Raw genomic sequence first — 8010 nt, forward strand, 5'->3', positions numbered from 1 at the left:
CGACCGATGACGTAATCATCATACAGACTCCCCCACCCCCATGTCATCCAAAATAAGCAAAGAAAAGACCCCCCCGCCCCCCTATAGTGCTTACGTAATACTTGAACGGCCCCAAATCTTTCTCTTGAATCATTGCTCTATCTATTGCTAAGAACTGCATAAAAATCCGTTGTGTAGTTTAAAATATCTAAAAGAAAAAACAGAGAAAGTGACTTCGTCTTGTACTATGTAAAGTTGAGGAGGTAAAATGGTTGAAGCAAAGAGGTAAATAAATACCTTTATTAAAATTATTCGTGTTAACATCCGATTGACAATTGATTAATCTGTACTAAACACATAAGTTTTAAAAATAAGTATAACAAAAAGCAATTTCAATTCATATCATAATTACAATAATTAGCTTATTCATAATTTCTCAATGATTATAATATAACTTAGTTTACGTAAATAGATTTAGCATTAAGTTACATCTGAAAATAGCGTCGTGTTCACTTATTCTTTATTTGAGTATTATATCTTCTGGTACATAAGTGAGTTAACTACATAAAATCTGTTCGTTAGCCACAGATCTAGGTCTTCACTCCGCGGCGTCTGCGCGGGAAATATATATCTCCAGTGTTGCCAACACGACTAATACAAAATTTGCTGAAATGTTATTTTTTTTTGCCCAAAGTTACACTATTTGTTATAAAAATAATGCTACAGAAATATGTTAAAAAATTTTGGATGTCAAATAAAACGTCATGTAATTTTAAATCAAGATTTATCACAAAAACTAAATTTATTTTACGTTTTATTAAATTATGTTATCGAAGAATATAAATATCTCGGGCTTCATCGGCACTTGATGCTGATCGACAAATTACCAATAATCTCTATATGGGTTCCGAAGCAGGATAAAAATTACTCTGACAAGTCTGTTTCCTTCATAAGGTATGAAGAGAACAGACTCTTAATTCATGCCAATTTGTATGTGATAGGGACAGACTTGTCAGTGTAATTATTTTGGATCATTTATTTTATTATTAAATGTTTAATTATTTGCTAAATGCTAAACAACAATTAAAACTGATAAGGTAAAAATATGCCAAATCTAGGGTAAAATATGCTAAATTGGCAACACTCTATATCTCCCATCTTGCGCACCGTGGCCGGCAGCCCAGGAAATCTCGCGAGGCGACAGGTTAATGAACCGCTAATGTTACAAATACAACAAATGTAATTGTAACATGATCTTTATACAATATTAGAATAAGGTTCAATGTTGGAGCAGTAGCGAAATCTGCTCTGCGAGCACACTATGAAGGGTTTTTAATGTTCATATAAGGACTCCATTTCAATATAACTTACAGAAGACGCTGCCAACTGCTGCACCGATATTGTCTTTGGTTTTAGTGTAATTTTCTTTCATTTTGTATACCAGTGTTGGAGAGAATTGACTTTCGTGGCACAGGTTTACCTATTTCGAAAGCAGGCGCTAAATGTAATGAATTGTACTGTATATTTATGAATAAAATATTATTATTATTTAGATGAATGAGAATCTACTATGATTATCAAAGTAAACATTTTTTTTGTAAAATTTATTTCAAATACATACAAGTACGTACGTACTTATTTATGAGTAATGTCACTATTTAATATAATTAAAAAAAAACTTTTATTTTTTAAATAATGACAGGAAATGGAATTTTTTTTTTCTAAATGAGAGGCAACAGACACAAATAGGAATTGATTTTATACTCGCAAACGTCTGCATGTAAGTGATAACTTTTATTTTTTAATTAAGGAATTGAAATTTGTAAAGCTAAACGTTGTTTAGTTCTATACATATATATATACTACTTAAATTATTTTAATATTGTATAATTATGTATAAGTAACTATAATAATGTATTTTAACTAACTTATGTATATTTCAAAATCTACCATAATTGAATGTCACATTTAAACATGGTTGGAAATTATGGCTACCAGAACCGAAGTCGTATCCCTAGCGATGCCCTCAGACTAAAGTTATATCCGTGAGGCATGAGTTTGATTTTTATCCGCTCCTTAAGTCCTTCCACGGGTTTAGAGTGCCCTCTACACCCACACCTATTTTCGTCCGGTGACGCTATAATGGTCAGCTACTGGCCAACACCATTAGAATAAATAAAAAAAATAAACCATAGAGGACATTCTTAAATCGATCTTAATATAAAGGCATTAACTTCAGAATGCCTTATTGTGTTATTAGTTATTACCAAGCCGCATTTAAGTTTGTCAAGAGACTGTTGAATTAAAAAAATATTATTTACTTTATAAAAAAAAAGTAGAACATTTTTTTGTGTAGATTTAAAGGCAAAGTACTTCACTACAAACAGTCTTATTTGATTTCCTCCTTCAAATCGCCTTATTTTCAATTAGCTATAGATAATTAAGTAATAAAGAAATATTAACTAAAATGCTTATCACTATTATTATCAATTAGCTCAGTCATAGAGTTATTTTTATTTTTAAATCCTAGATTTAGTACGTTGTAGGTAATTAAATTATCTTATGAATTATTAGATATAATGATAAATGTAGCCGCGGTGAATAGAAACGGATATGGTAACTAAACATAACTTTTACTATAGTTGTAAAAAACCCGTTAGATATCGTTATTTAACCAAATTTATGGTTAGCTACTGATCCAATGCGGTTATTAACAGTTAATAACGAAAAATGCATTTTTAACCTCTTCATATCCATACTTTTTACTCATAACTTGGTCATGTATATATGACTAACATAAACACACACTCATAACATACGGCCCGTAAGTGTGGTACCTATACGCTACAAGGCGTAACAAACCAGCTAAAGCTGAAATAACTAAATTATAGTACGTATATGATTATATATATTATATATATATATATATATATGATTACGATACAAGTGCGTTATGATGGTTATAACGACGCGTAATAAAGCCGAGTGTCTTAAATAATCATTTAACACACTTAATTTTGAATAAACTGGCCATAAAACGCACTATTGCTTTCCCGCCGTTTTACATTTTTACATCAGTCAGTCAGTCACTTCATTATTTGAAAAATAGCAAATAGTAATAATAATATATTTCTTTATCTCCACAAAATCATATCTTCTTCTATATTAATAATTTCGTCAAGGGGTACGGTAGACTCGAACGAAACCTTATGTGAATAACAAAACATAAAAAAATATTGATTTCGAGTCGACAACATATATCCGCAAAATTCGGATTATGGAGTATTTCGTTAAATTCTAATGACACTGACAAACAAACCGCAGTCGCCATCTTTTCATTTCACTAGCATTTTCTTCTTTATGGCTTGGAGCATTTTCTTCAGTCGTTGACGTTTCGCGAAAATATTGTTTTTGACACTTTATTATGATAAAAGAGTATGTGTTTTTTCTTTAAACCTGATTTTTTTTTTAATTAATTTGATTTACGGCTCTGGATACAAGTCCTTTTTAGCCCAACTTAAAGTTTTACAATAAAATAAAAATTATTTATATAAAAAGTTTTGCACTTTTTATTTACTATATTTATTAAACACAATGAACGAAGCTTTACAAATCTATGCCTTGCTTACTTTTAATATTCCATGAGAACCGATGACTACAGAAATATCTACCCACATTTCACCCGAGCGAAGCCGGGTTTTCATCTAGTATAATATAAAGTGGTGCAGATCCTTTGAGACGTGTAAAATTCCATACAAAAATACAGATTTGTGGAGAACTGGTGCCTGTACTAGGTATCCGAAGAACTTGTGTCACGGGTCACCAGGTCCCCACTAGATCTTACATGCTAAAATTTATATGTAGGTACATTTAGAAGAAGGATACGGAGAATATTATTTATTTATTTACGTCACACTAAGTGAGCTTTACAGTTTCCTGATATACCCACTTAGGAATACTAGATATTATACAAGTACAATATAATAGAATAGATTTTATACAAATACACACACTGTTAAAACACTAGTTACTAATAAATACACTAATTACACAAGAAAATAATAATAATAATAATCATAATCTTTATTTTCCATACTACATAAATAATCTACTGCCATCGTACGAAACTACAGCAAATTACAAGTAAATATGTCTAGATCTGGATAGCGACTAACTACACCGTTGAGTAGACTCAATGCCAGAGAAATAGGAGCCTGTTTGGCCAGCTCCGTTCTTCTCCATGGAACATCAAACAAGTTTCGTCTTCTTGCTTGTACGTAATTATTGGGAGCTCTTATGGACACCGATGGTAATAAGCTTGGTTACATTTTGTAGTGAAAAAAACAATATAATTTAGAGGTTATATTAAAAATGTAAAAGTATCCAACAGAGAAAGAAAACCTGTATGGCTGGGTCTAGCCCTACCATATAGATGTGTGGTTATGTGATATAACTTCACTATTTACGTTTATAACGCACACGTGTTTTATGAACTGCTTTATATATCGAAAACCGGTTAAATTAGATCCACTTTACGTGTATATAAATATAATTTCCGTCATACTCGTGAACAGGTGCTGCTTGTAGGGACTGGTCTGCTCTAATCACTATGACTGATGTCCTCTTATTAATTGTTTAACCAGTTGGTTGTATATTCAATATTTTTTCTATTTGATTATTTAATTGAATTAGTGCTAATTGGTAGTTTGTATTCACACACTTAAACTTAAAAATGTAAAGTAAGAATAAAATTACTTACAAAGAACAACACGCAAGGTTCTCTTGCTCGTTCTTCTTGTGATGGCAGAAGGCAGCTTTCCGAATGAGCGGTAGATTAAAAAAAATGTGATGACTATTCAAAATTGCTTCAATGTAGATAAGTTTATTTGAATAAATGATTTTCCATTCTATTCTATTCTATTCTAATAAAAAGACGAAACTTAAAACGTTAGGTTGTGTTTTATATATATTCATTACAAATTGTATTCTAGGTGCATAATTTCATTCACATCTGGTTATAGTATTTTAGTGTGTACGGGACAGACGGTATATTAATAATAACTCGCGCCAACTAGTCCCAAGCTAAGCAGAGCTTGTGTTATGGGTACTAACTGATATAAAATACATTTGTTTCGTTGCCTACCATTTATTTATTCACCGCGGTTTGATTGAGTATATATGATAATGACTGATAAAAACTACTCTTTATAGCTGAAAAATTACTAAAGAATACCTTTGCTTGTAACTTCTAATATAACCCTTTTTTTATTGTATATCCTAACAACATTAGGCTGCTGATATACAGTCGGTTAGTCGTCAGTTTTCCCGAATGTAGCGACCAATTGCAACGATTACTACAATATTTGCATGCAAATAGCATTATTTTATGTGTTTTATTGGCAGAGGCTGATAAAATAAGAGTGTAGGTCAGGTCAGTTAGCCCACCGTAGCAAATTAACCACGATAATTTCCAAGAGAGATCGTGTGGAGATCGACCTTTTGTGACATTTCCCACCAACCCTCTCGCACGCTATCCAAAAGTAAATATTGTAATTGAAGTTACAAGTTATTCATAGTTTTATGCATGTTTTAGACTTATTAGAGTAGAAAAATAAGTGTATTAATCAGGGATAAATGTATCTTTTTTTTTTATTCAATTTTTATATTTGACGTATAAAAATTGTTTAAAAAAATAATTGTACATTTTATTCATATATACATTGGATCGTACTTGGACAGTTTTATTCTTTATTGTGTAATTAATATATGATTGTAATCATGTTTAATTTTAACTCCTCGGATAAGTACTTGTGTACAAGTACTTATTCGAGTAGTTAAAATTATTTCGAGAATGATTAAAATTTTATTAATTAGAGAAAGTGTCAGTTTTTGAACGTTATACCTAATTATTTTGAAAAAAAAGACAAATGACATAAGCTGTTTAACAAAATTAGTTGCCTGTGCTTGTAAAATCTATTTAATAAAAAATAAAAATGTTGGCTGTCACGCCACTTTTTTTTGTATATAACATGTAAATTCAAAAGAAATTGATCGTATTTCGTTGACTGATTTTTCAAAATAAAATAAATTACAATTATTTAATATCAATATGTAAACTGCAAAGTTATAAATTTACAAATCATATGCAGAATTGGCGCCATTTTTATGTACCTACTATTATAATTTTAAAAATTTGGAATTGTCTTATTAAATTGTTTTTATTTTTGATTGTAGAAATAATACAATTTATTGTATTTATATATACATATATATCCAATATTTTTTATTAAATATAAGCAATATCTATTGTTGTGGTAAATGAAATTATGTTTTAATTGTATCTAATAAATCCCAACATTCGCAAATTGCATAGTAAATATTCAAACGAGTGTCACGTTATGCATAAATTTAAGGTTATTTATCTAGAAATTTACAATTAAACTACAAAATAATTAACAATACATTAAGCCAAAAACTGGGTATCATAATATTTTCTATAAAAAATAATAAGTTCGAATTTTTTTTTGTGACATGATTCGTTTATGGCAGTATGTTGGCAGTACATTTTTTTTTATTTAGTATTTTACGGCTCTGGATATTGGCTATAAAGGGAGTACATTTTTAAATTAATATTTCCTGTTCGCTATTTATACAGTAAACTGTATAATTGATATCGTCGTAGAGATTGTAAATTGTAAATATTTTTTCGCTGTGTCGAGACGTCCACGTTAAATCTGATAGTAAATCAGTTCTTCATGTTAACATGTGTTTTCTTCTCAACCTCTCCTCCATAAACTTTACTATATACTCGCCCCGGCTCAGCCCGAGTGTACATGTATTATACATATAAACCTTCCTCTTGAATCACTCTATCTATTTAAAAAACCGTTTCTAAATCCGTTGCGTAGTTTTAAAGATTTAAGCATACATAGGGACGGACAGACAACGACAGCGACTTTGTTTTATACTGATAAAAAATGGTCTGGTGGTACCTCAGCTATTATAATAGCCAAGCAGCTTACTTAGCCCTGTAGAAAAGTGTGTTTCGGTTGAAGGGTGAAATAAGGCCACAGCACAAAGATTTACTTTTTTCTTCTGTTGATAAGGCAGTAAAAGAGGATATTAGAGCAAGAGCCCACGACGACCACACATAAGTCTTATTAGTAAGTGTGAAAGTTCTTGTATGTGTGTCCCCAACAAAGGTAAGAACGACCCCCAAACATGAAACCTGGATCGGTTCCTTTGGGAGGTAACAGGTAACAAGGGTGTAAAAATTTTCATATCAAATTCGTTATTTCAAGAAACTCCATTTTTGCATATATTGTTCGTAGCAGTATTATAACTTGCGCTGCTCATTGCCAGATCTTTAGTGTGGTTCCCCTAAACTATATTATTTTATAAATAAACTTACGTTATTTTAATAAAGCTGAAATTTATATATATTATTGAGAGAACTATTAGACTGTGTTTCTTAAATTGCCAGACAGTTTTGTAGGTTCTATCATCCTACCAGATTCATTGAAACCGTATATTAGGTAACAACGGTGTATACAATTTCACATCAAATTCGTTAATTTATGAAATTATTTTTTTTCATATATTGCTCGTAATAGTATTATAACTTGCTCTGCTCATTGCCAGACACTTAGTATGGTTCCAACACCCCGCCGGACCCCCTAAACTATATTATTTTATAAATAAAGTTACGTTATTTTGATAAAGCTGAAATACATAGCAATACATGCTTAAAATATCTTCGTAAAAAATCCATTTTTCCTGTAAAGGACAAAAATGTTCATTTATGACATCACATTTATACTTCATTCATTCATTCATTCATAATTTAAGAGCTACGCTCTTGTCGGTGGAGCTCTTGCCACTTTCCGCGATCTTCCATCATGCTCTTTAATTCTTGATACGACACGACTCCCATTTTGTCCTCAATTTGTTTGATGTAGCTATTCCTTGGTCTTCCCCTCCACATTTATACTTAAGTATCATAAATATATTGTTTATTTAATATTGATCTAT

This window comes from Achroia grisella, unplaced genomic scaffold (assembly GCF_030625045.1).
Source record: "Achroia grisella isolate CSIRO2021 unplaced genomic scaffold, CSIRO_AGI_Agris_v1 utg719, whole genome shotgun sequence".
Taxonomy (NCBI): Eukaryota; Metazoa; Arthropoda; class Insecta; order Lepidoptera; family Pyralidae; genus Achroia; species Achroia grisella.